The sequence below is a fragment of the Rhipicephalus sanguineus genome, chromosome 7, assembly GCF_013339695.2.
Source record: "Rhipicephalus sanguineus isolate Rsan-2018 chromosome 7, BIME_Rsan_1.4, whole genome shotgun sequence".
Lineage (NCBI taxonomy): Eukaryota > Metazoa > Arthropoda > Arachnida > Ixodida > Ixodidae > Rhipicephalus > Rhipicephalus sanguineus.
Window position 1 is genome coordinate 135,963,215 of NC_051182.1, and position 11,788 is coordinate 135,975,002.

Below are 11,788 nucleotides of genomic sequence, written 5' to 3' on the forward strand. Positions count from 1 at the left end.
GATGGTGTAAGCAAGCTCGTCGCCGCCTTGTATATGTTTGTCAACAAGTGCGAGCACACATCCTGCACAGACCTGTCATGCGCGTGGCTCTGGCCATCGCCGCGTCCCCTTCTAGATACGAGGTTGTTTAACGCTTCGTCGCAGGGTCACGCTGTCACCTTTCCCACAGCACGCAGGAAAATGTGTCGGAACACACAGGCAGAATGCAGGGCTTTCGAGCTTCTCTCATCATTGCGCAAGAAGTGGGCACTGCATATGCGGTTTCGGTGCTTCACGAGCTGCCTAAGACCTCCATTGGGGCTAAAAGAAGGCAGACTTTATGACCACAACGAGCAAATATGCGCAGTAATAGCAAGGAAAGCATTAAAAAATTAAGAGAGTCTGTTTATCTCGCACGTCGCACCGCCCTTATCTGACGCTGTCATCGCTTGTTCTCGTGAGCCTTCCATATAAATCCATATAATTTTATTTCTGGCAGCTTAATGACAGTGTTTCTGTAGCTGTTGCGACAGCGATACACGCCACAATACATAGTTACACACCTGTTTGACCGCGAATTAGCTTCGTCCTTTCGAGTTGCTATGGTTCCGCCCGTAGGCACCCGCTCTCAGCCGCGACTGACTAGAAACGCGCCGCGCCGCGGGCGGCGCCACTTGTTCAGTCAAAACTGCAGCGCACTAGGCCTATAGTGCCTGTAGTTACGGTATGCATAGGAATGCGCGGGGGGGGGGGCAGTGGGGGGGCGGGGGGGGGCGCCCCCCCTTATCACTTGTGAGGGGGGGGCGCAAAATCTGCCCCGTACATTGACCCTTCTAGTCACGTAAGAGGGGGGGGGGGCGCAAAATCTGCCTCATACATTGACTGATGTATGAGGCAGATTTGGGCAGCCGTGCGCAGGGTTCCCTCCTGATGGGGAACCCTGCGCACGCCTATGACGGTATGGGTGTGTGCTCCTCCCCCCCCCCCCCCCTCTGCCATCACACCAAGCCACGTACATAGGCGCCCAGAAGGGGGGGGGGGTGAGGGGGGGGCTGCACGCCCTTGGAATTTCGGACATTTTTTTATGCAGTAGCTAAAAGCTACAAAGCTTTATACACAATGTGTCCACTGAATTTCGAGACTGGCAACACTGCAAGATAGCAAATGCAGCCACTTACGGTTATTGTATGTAGCTTTTAGTGGCGAGTGTGCTGCGCATTGTGTGAAGAATTCACGAAGTTGTGGGGTGAATTTTGTGAGTTAGTGATTTTAGTGAACGCTGTTTCGTTTGTTCATCATGAATAGCAAAGTGGAGCAGATAGTAGCCATTAAGTTTTTCGTAAAACGTGGCAAAACAGCCACGGAGGTGGTACGACGGACGTGATTGAAGCTGCTAAGGGACACTAAAGGAAAATAATTTATGTCAGAGTGAAAGCTCCATGTATGACAACGTCTAAAACGGCAATATTATCAACAGCAGTGCCCTACTATTCGAGAAAGTAAGCTAAATGTATCACACGATGAGCGCAACGAGTGGCACATTTCAGAAATGATCCCGATGACGTGAGAGAGTTCGACTACAATTTACTCGTAATCAAACTAGCTGCGATAAAAAAGAAACCTTCCGTGCATCAAGAGACGTATTAAAATACTGCTTGTTCGTTTCTGTTTGATTAATGAAAAAAAAAAGAACCTCTTTGGCGTTGCCATGGGGAACGGCGCGCGTCGTTCAAAGGTTCCGTTTTCGCCGAACTGCACTTCGCCCGGCACCCTGCTTCGCTCACGCGGTCGCACCTCAGTGGTAGTTTCGGTATCGCGTACTGCCGCGTGTATTTTGCGCGCTCGTGAAAGTCGCTCTGACAGAAAGTTCGACAAAATGCCGCATGCATGTGATGTTGCCGGATACTCGAATGGCGCACTCCGCCAGTGCACTCCGCCGCGCAGTAAAGGCGGGCAACGTTGGGCACGGCAGCAGTGACGTGAGAAACACCGCTTTCAGGCGGGTGATTTGAAGTTCGCTAACGCGATGCGGACCACTAAAACGTGATTTTATTTCAAAATAAGCACTTACTTGGCACAAAAGTAGCACTACGAGGTTTCTGGACCGTTATTTCAACAATCAACGTCGACTTAATATTTGCCTTTTGTGCCCCTTTAAAACAGTGACGGTCTTTCTCGAGCGAACACTTTTGCATGGCATCGACGGTTTCGCGAGGGCAGGGAGGCGGACACGCATAGGCGTGGGCAGCCCCCCCCCCCTAGTCACCTAAGAAGAGGTGGGGGGGGGCGCAAAGTCTGCCCCATACATTGACTTAATAGGGAGGGGGGGCGCAAAGTCTGCCCCATACATTGACTTAATAGGGAGGGGGGGGGGCGCTGCGATGAGCCTTCGCCCCCCTTCGCCCCCCCCCCCCCTGAGCGCACGCCTATGCGGTCAAGGACGACCTTAGACCTATAGAAGTCCGGTAACCGTTAGGACTGTTGAAAATGTTGAAAAAGTGCGGGAAAGGCTGTCTGAAAACCGTTGTCAGTCCTTCAGCATGATAGCGCAGGACCTAAACATCAGCAAGGATACTGTCAGGAAGATCGTGGAACAAGATCTAGAAAAGAGGAAGATTTGTTCCAAGTTTGTGCCCCACAGTCTGACAACAGAGCAATATATATATATATATATATATATATATATATATATATATATATATATATATATATATATATATATATATATATATATATATATGTGCCGGGTAACTTCTTGCCAGGAGTGGGTTCGACTGGTAGAAAATGACCCAGAATGGTTTAAAAAAATTGTAACAGGTGATGAATCACTATTCCACGCTTATCATCCTGCAACAAAGAGACAATCAGTGGCATGGATGGGGAAGAATTCCCCAAGACCAAAAAAAAAAAAGAAAACGCCAGGCCTGCGCGGAAAGCGCAGCATAGTCACAGCTACAGTGTAGTCACAGCGAAAGCTGGAAGAGCGGCAGGCACAGCAAGCCGAAATGGCCGAAACGCCAACAGTAGTAAACGCGAACCCTTCGACCCGTACCGCCATCTCTTGGAAGCTCTCGCAATGATGTCCGTTGCACGGAAGCGACGACAGACGGCGACACAGACAACAGAGCGCGTCGATGCTGACGTTCGGCGTCTACTGCCGCCGCCAACGTAGTTATTTCTCGACACTGCCGCTATTATTCATGAAGAGTCAGGAAATTATTAACGAGCGCAAGCCGGGGCAGGTGAACACACATCTTTCCGTCACTCCAAGAAAAAATTCAGAGCCCTTCGACAATCGCGAAGATAGAATTAAAGCAGCGAAACTGCGACTATGGCAGTTCTGACACAACCTTCATGAAAACCGACACATAACGAAGCCAGTGCAGGAACAGCGGACGCTGATCGCGCTGTTTTAGCTGTATTGCAGTAACTACGATGCAGATGTGAAGAAAGTAAAGCGGACAAAACGACAACTTGCCGCCGGCGGCAGGGACCCAATCCGCAACCTTCGGATAACGCGCCCGATGCTCTACCGATTGATCTACGGCGGCGGTCGTCCCCTCGTTCACTTCGTCGCTTATTTAGGTGCATGCAAACAACCTGGGGGTGTTAGTCAGCGCCGCTATCAGCCATGACGGCGAGTGTGGACCACTCTTTTTGCCTGATGGTGTCACGTAGCACGTGAATATTTTTACGAGCGGACAGCTGACCAATAAACCCTCGTGTACTACCTTCTGCCGGAACCAGACCCTCGCTATGAATGAACGAAGGAAGTTAACATTGAATATTGCTGTAGTGGACTTGTACATTATCATTATTGACTATATCGAGCTAATAAGAGACACACACTCAAAGATGGCGGTGTTTCTTCTTGCGCATCACGCAAATTATCTCATCATCGGCGGTCCCAACATGAAATCCTGTTGTACTAGATAAGCAACTCCCTTGTTTCGAAAGTACGATAACGGCATGACGTTCGTTTCTCACGCAAGTGGTCTTGTCTTTGAGGGAAAACTGTTCGCGTCATTCTGCCGCGTCGGCGAAATCGTACACCTCTATGTGTTTACTTTTACGCCATGTCCGTTTTTTTCCTACGTAAAAGTGCCGGATTGGTCGAGCTGATCGGTTCGGCGAAAATTGTTCTACGAGTCTTCCGACCGCGGATGCGAACCGGCAGAACCAAGCCGTATGCAGCTTTTATGTACAAATAAATAAAGCGACTACCTAAGCAGAACGGCGTTAGTTCCCCTGGAAAGCATACTCTGCCACATTAACACAGTTGATGCGGGAAAGACGACTGTATAACTTTGTAGGGGAACTTGGTTAATTTAGTCATACGTATTTACATTAGCAGATACATAACAGCTGCGTCTTAGCGGCCCTTACCTACTGGTCAGAAAACCTGGCGGCCTACAAAGAGTGTTCAACTTAAACTGAGGAAGACGTAGCGAGCAATGGAAAGCAAAATGATAGGTGCAACCTTAAGGGACCAGAAGAGAGCAGAGTGGGTCAGTGAACAGACGGGTGTTAAGGGCATCTTAGTCGAAATCAACAAGAAGAAATGGACACGGGCAGGGCATGTAGCGTGTAGGCAAGATAACCGCTGGTCATTAAGAGTAATAGACTGAATTCCAAGAGAAAGCATGCGCGCTAGGGGGAGGCAGAAGGTTAGGTGGGCCGATGAGATTAAGAAGTTTGCAGGGATAACGTGGTCACAACAAGCGCAGGACCGGGTCGAGAGGTCAAACATGGGAGAGGCTTTTGCCGTGCAGTGGACGTAGTCAGGATGACGATTATTTAAATTTTTTCCCGATGTGCCGAGGACACTGGATATTTGGAGGAATGACGCTTAGACGCTTCCCAAAGTTGATCCGCGATACCGGGTTGGAGTGCGTCAATGGCATAATGGCGTGGGTATCACGTGATTACGATAACGCGTGACGTGTTGCCACCGGATGTGATGGAATTTCGCTCGGGCGGAGCAACTTCCGGCAATACATTGCAAGGCCAAAAAGCTACCCGCAGCGGATTTCTGGTATAACGAACTTTAGGTAAAAAGAACGTTTAATTAACCATTAGATCAGCGCTGACAGTCTCTTCCTTGCCAATAGTGCACAGAAATGGCAACTGTAAGTCGCGTCTCCAAATGAGGATGCCTTGTGTCAAAGGCATAAGAAAAAAAAAAAAAGAAAGGTAAACTACTTATCGAGACGTTATTGAACATCATTTGCGTTGAACCTGCTGCCATAGTGAACAGCGACGAACCGGATGAAGCAATCGCTCGAAAAAGAAAATCCGCTCCGGTCGTTGGTTTATCTACGGCGCGCACAGAAAAAAAAAACAAATAAAGAAATAGGTCAATCAGCCTTTCGGAGGACGTCTCGTTATCCACCGCAGCACGCTGGCAACGAAGCCAAACGAAGAAATTCGTCGAATCAATACCAAATACAGCTACAGCAAACCGTAAATCGATCTTCGGCGGCGATTTCGTTACCCACCCGATGCTGCGATGAATTGAATAAGAACTGCAGTGAACCATCAATACTTCTGCGGTCGTCGTCTGGTTGTAGACTTAGCAGACGACTCTTACGCAGTGGCCTGGATACAAATACAGTTTCCTACAATATTCACTAGAGGGACTGTGGCGCTCCGATCGTTCACGGCTACCACGGGAGTGATCAGCATCACCATTAGGCCGCGCATGCTCCTGGGCACAGCACGTCAGAACCCGCAAATGCCGCAGGGTGTCGCCCCGCAGAGAAGGGCCGGCTGCTCGCCCGCTCTACACAGACGTGAACGCGGCTGTACATGGATTTACCTACTCTTCGTGCTCGCGGCTTCAAACGCAGTTGCGACTTCGTTTATTGTTGCGTGTTTGGCTTTTGTTCCGGATAAAAGAATGGCAGCGCCACATTTTCCTCGTGTACTATTATGAAAGTATCACATATGGCACAGAATCGTTCCGCGGAAGTTTGCCGGTAGTTTCAACCACGGACCTCCACAAGATTGAGGTCTACGACGTACTGAACAAAGATGAACAATTACATACGTTGGTGGGGGCCGCGATCATACTCACTGGTGGCTATGACGCGAATGGGCTTAAACATACACCTCTCGTGACCAGCCATTCTGTGCGATAATATAAGGGACGTCTGATTAAAGACGTGCAAGAGATACACGCATGCGCGCTTTGATGCAAATTGTGTCAATTGTAGTCAGCATATACTATAGCTGTCGTCCGTCAAAACCGGTTAAAACCAGCCCGTCTGCGCGGTTAGTATAACAGACGACAGAGGTAGGACAGAGGCGTATGCGCGTTCGTGAAAATGGTACGAGTTTGCGTACTTGTCTGTGAAAACCGGTTAAAACCAGCCCTCCTGCGCGATAAATATAACAGACGACACGATCAAAAACATAAGAACGACACAGGCGCGCATGCGCGCTCGTGAAAATGGTTCAAGGTCGCGTAAAGGCGTGGTTGTCGTCTGTCAAAACCAGTGCGCGTCTTCGCGATCCAGAAGTAGCATACGCTGCGCTGAAAAGAAGAAGAAAGGAACGAACAAGATGGCGTACTCACCACGGCCACGAAGTCGTCGAACGTGATGGCCGACGTGTGGCTCCGGTGCGCCTTGGCAGTTAAGATCTCGCGCTTGGCCGGTCCCACGGCCTGGCAGAACTCCGGCGTCTCGAGGGCGCGCAGGAAGTCCGACCAGGGAATCTCGCCGAAGCCCTCCGGGTCGAACTGCGACGTCAGCGAACGCGAGAACTCGCGTTGAGAAAAACTGCAGGCGTATACGGATCAACCATGCAGCTATATGTTGTCCCGCTTTTATAGGCTTAGCGCGACGACCAGACGAACGGCAGTCTGCCAGGCTGGATAACAGACGTGGCTCTTCTGTTGATTCGTCTGCAGACGATTTTGTTGAGCATGTGGTGTGGCGCGGTTCGTGTACAAGCCGTTCGGTGTCGCCACCGTCGAAAGATATCAAGATATATATCGTGCAATTTGGCAACGCTAGCTCAAAAAAATATTACGAAAACTTGTCATGCTAGGCCTCCGGCTGCCTTAGAGGGAACAAGATGTAGTCTACGTTTTACGGGCATGTGACGATATATGACCTAGCAGACGGTGTGAAAGTGTGTGACGTCACGCCGAGTGGGTGCAGAAACCTCACAGACGGCGTCGCTTGCCAATTTGTTTTTTATTTTTCATTTTTGGCGATTTTTATGGGTTAGAGAGCGTCTTGACAAACGTGGTGCTTTTGGAATGGCAAGAGTGGTGCCTTCGTTTTCAGATAGTTGACGCTCCCGTAGAGACTAGCGTTTCTGCCGCTGGTTTTCGTTCGGAAACTTGAACGTCCTGGTAAATTTCGTCAGGAATTCTGGCATCGCTGCTGAGCCAAACGTAAACATAATGTTTTGGGTAGTAACGACGAACCTTTAACGTTCCTTTATTTCTTGTTTTTTGTGTCAAAGTGTTGTTACCACTCCCCCTCTGTAATGCCTCTGGCCCTGAGGGGTATAATAAAATGAAATGAAATGAAACTCTTAATACGCGTAGTGTTTACATTAGCCCAGGGTTGCCGTTGGTCGCTACTTTGCGCCAAATTGGCTACCTTACGACCCCGTCTGGCGATGAAACTTTCAGGCTGGCTCCCGGTTACTCTCCGGCTACTTCGACCTTCCGTTTTGGCGCATCCAGTAGCCATTTTTTGTTATTATTTGCAGATGAAATACACTGTTTCCAAGCTTTTATGTCGTGTCAGTCTATGCGCGCGCGTGCTCCCGTCACCAGCAGACTGGTGCGCATCGAGGCGCCCCAAAGCAATGCGCAGAGCGCCTGGAAAGCCGGAGTGACCATGGCAGGGACGAAGTGGCGTGTATGTTGGCAAACGCGCGTGGCTAGCACGCTGCCCGTCATCTACGCTGAGGCTACGCGCAGGTTTCTAATTCAGGTGCACAGCGCGTTTTCTCGTGTGAACTTGACAAAAACAGATATCCGCAAAGAAATGAAGCTGGGTTCTTGATCTTCAACCAGATTTTACTATCTGAAGTTAGATTGCTATTATGGTAAGTATACTAATTTAATTTCAGTCCGCAGCTTCAAAAAATGAATGTTTAAACATTTAACGTTCCTCCTGACTTGCTGGCTAAAATGTTCCAAAATTACTTTGTATCTCGTGAGAACTCTACCTATTTTTCGTAGACTATATCCAGGCACCCTGAGTATATTATAATTTATTCATTTATATGCAACTTATCTTTGGCTTGAAAACCAATCAAAAGAGGAAAATTTTGCTCTTATTTCTATGGTATTGCTTATTTAAAATGGTATCACTTATTTTTCAATACTAAAGACTCTGCTCACATAGGTGGGCAAAACAATTAGAGCTCACTCAGACTCACTCAAGAAATATATTTTGCTCTGAGGGCTCACTCTGACTCAGACTCACCAATATTTTCCTCAACTGGACTCACTCGGGCTCAGACTCACTAAAATTTTCCTCAACCGGACTCACTCGGACTCAAGCTCACCGAAATATTACTCACCCGGACTCGCTCAGACTCAGAATCACGGCTTCATCTGAGTCTGAGTGAGTCGACTCATGAGTGAGTTCGCCGACCTATGTCTGCTCATAATACCGCTTCTCTTCTATGTGGCTACAAATTTGGCGATAAAATTAAATGACACGCCTACCTTGTCTACTTTTAGCTAAAATTCTGGCTCCTTTTCGAATCCACACAACGGCAACACTGCATTAGCCAACAAAAAGACTACGTACGGTGCGGGCTGAAACCAGCTAGAACGACTGTCTTTCACAAATGAGGGGCAGGCCGGCTTCGGTTCTGTGGGCAAGCTTACATTTTTTTTTTTTTAGGTTTTAACCGACTATAGACGTCTTGAAAGACGCGAGATATAGGCTATCCCTCAGTGACGATAGGCCCAACGTCATATAGAACAAAGTAAGCAGAGATAAAAAAAACGGAAATGTTAAACACCGCAGCTCCGTGCAGGCCGCAGCCGCACCCAATGCACTAACACGATTCGCTTCCCTAACGACCGGTACTAAAGTATGATGACGTGGGAGGGTCGTTCGGGTCGCGCTGTTATCCTCCGATACGACACTCTCGAATGGCTCGTCTTGGCTGAGGTCGCGACTAAGTAATTCGCCGGCTTATCGCTAGCGTTGGGCAGCTATAGGGATGGTACACACTGTCATTACGGCCGGAGTCGAAGTTTCCGAACTGTCGTTATATCTGTGGCGTTTAAAGCTGCGGAAACACCGCGTTGTCCTTCTATATACGTGATCAGCCATGTGGGCACCACCGGTCGGTTCGTTATGTGGCTATTGGGCTGCTCGCGACTCCTTGTGGAGGATCTGTCCGCCGGAAATCGTGGTCGGAATGCGTATCGGTCACTTTTCACTAGAATTTTCACAAGTTCACATATTTTGTTCACTCGTACATCTAATAATGGATGTAGGGAGTACATCTATTATTAGAAACGTAACACAAAGGCGGGCTAGTTTCGAAAGCAATCTAATCGTACCCGATTTTTCCTTACCAGCAATGGTAATGTTTTAACGAATATTCATCGCCGTATGTGGAAGTTAACTAGCGCGCCTTTGTTGCGTATGTTGAGCTGCAAATATCCCGTGATCGAGTTCATAGTAGGGCTTTTCGTTAGGAATCGATCAACGATTCAGCCAATCGGGTCTTCTGCACGTTTACGCGAAGAGTTCGAAGCCCAGAACATACCTTGTCGAAAAGCCTGCGCCATTTCTGAAACGGAACAACAGAAAACACAAGATTAAGCTTGACATTGATTCCATACTTGTAGACATCTTTTTTTTTTCAGTCCTATACATAAAAACCCGACGTCACAACGCTTTTGTTTTTTAATTGTAGATGTATATTGAGCTCACTATATCGTCATCTCTTTATAGAGGCATTCAGTAAGCAAGATAATTAACCAATCAAATAATTATTGATATATACAGAATCAATCAGTCAGTCAACAGATTACTTAATCACCTATTTATATTACTAATCTATCGTGAGCCAGAGGGCCAGTCATTTAATAAGTTTATTGTTCTAATCAACCAGTCAGTCACTCTTGCTAAGTCATCTAATCTGTCAATGTATCTATCAATCAATCAAACAAACATATATTTACTGAAACGTACACGCATCTTTGTTAGTAGCTTGCTTAATCAACTATGTATATATTTAATGTGTCATAAGCATAGGTCGGCAAACTCACTCATGAGTCGACTCACACAGACTCACTCAGACTCAGATCGAGTCGTGAGTCTGAATCTGAGTATTATTTAGGTGAGCTTGAGTCCGAGTGAGTCCGGTTGAGAAAAATTTTAGTGAGTCTGAGTCCGAGTGAGCCCTAAGGGCAAAATATATTCCCTGCATGTGTCTGAGTCAGCTCCACATTTTTTGCCGACCTATGGTCATGAGACAGACAGCCAGTACTTTAATATAAGTTTAAAGTTCTGATATATCAGTCAGTCAGTCGTGTTAAGTCATGCATTCAATCAATCAATCAATCAATCAATCAATCAATCAATCAATCAATCAATCAATCAATCAATCAATCAATCAATCAATCAATCAATCAATCACTACAACGTACATGCATCACCGAGGAACCACAAATAACTCACGTCGTTCAGAAGCAGGCTGCGTCGCAGCGGCGACTCGAGATCACCCGCGACGACCAGGACTTCTTCGACGAAGACGCCTTCGTCCACGACGTCCTCGACGTCCTCGATTCCGTGGCCCACATCGAGGTCGCCCTCCCCGATGACGGCGACCGCTCCAGCTCCTCCGGGAGGTCGCCGCGCGGGTCCCGGGCGCCTGCCCGGGCCCGGCGACGCGACCACCACGACCACGGCTGTCGAAGAAGAGGAGGCCCTCGACGAAGAGTCACTCGGCGAGGGCCACGCGACGCCGGGAGGCGGCGAGGGCGGGGAAGACGCCGACGCGACGGCGTTTCCGGTCGTCGCCTCGGCCCAGGGCCCGCGCTCGCCTCTGTCTAGACCCAGCGCTGCGGCTTGATCCTTTGCCGCCGGAAACGGGCTTACAGGAAACGGAAGTGCTGCGGCACCACGTGCCTTCTTGGGGCGGAAGTGCTCACAGACGGTGTAGAAGCTCCTTGTCACTTTACGGTGACGTCAATGCAAATACGATGTTGAGCCAGGTGCAACGCTCGGCGTGGGCGCTATGTCGTCATCGATGACCTCAACCACCATGTGCGCAAGGTTAATCTTTTACTGTGGTCGTTCATGTCCATGAACGAGGTCAGCATCAAAGCAATGCCAAAGCCTGAAGTCAAAGTCCTCGTCGAGGACGCTGTGTCGTCGATGATGATGACGTCATCACTAGAGCCATACAGCCTCGAACCAGGTGTGGCTGTTCACGTCGACGCAACGCTGTCAGTGACGTCGAGGCAATAGCTAATCCGCTGCCATGATGACATATTTACGGTCGTATTCGGCAGTCCCGATAGACAGACAGTCAAAACACGAAGCACAATCCCAATATGGCGGCGACATTCGCAAAAGCAAGTGGTATTCTCGAATTCGTAGTCGTGTGTCCGAGAATACCCGAGAGCTCCTCGCACGCGGGTCTTGATAGCGTAAATATGCGTAATAGAGGTCCTGGCGTTGTACTATGTACAACCGGAAGCCAACGATCTACCGGAAAGATGTCCAACCAACTGTTATCGAGGAAATGCTAAAAGATATCGGCTTTCTTTTTTTTAAATTCTATTCCTTACTTCTTTACTCAACTATTT

At 48.5% G+C, this 11,788-nt stretch overlaps 1 protein-coding gene across 2 annotated transcripts in view; it reads right to left on the bottom strand.

Moving 5' to 3' along the window:
- The window catches only part of LOC119400033 (protein rhomboid), a 176,146-nt gene extending 165,076 nt beyond the window's left edge, over positions 1-11,070 (bottom strand). Inside the window, exons 1-3 of one of the 2 annotated variants that reach the window (XM_037666952.2) lie at positions 10,656-11,070; positions 9,739-9,762; positions 6,557-6,721 (exon numbers count right to left, since the gene is read on the bottom strand). The gene's annotated coding sequence lies outside the window, so the exon portion shown is untranslated. Of the gene's footprint in view, positions 1-6,556; positions 6,746-9,738; positions 9,763-10,655 lie in introns of both variants that reach the window. The other variant, XM_049417945.1, reaches the window with a different exon arrangement.
- Between the last annotated feature and the right edge of the window lie 718 nt (positions 11,071-11,788).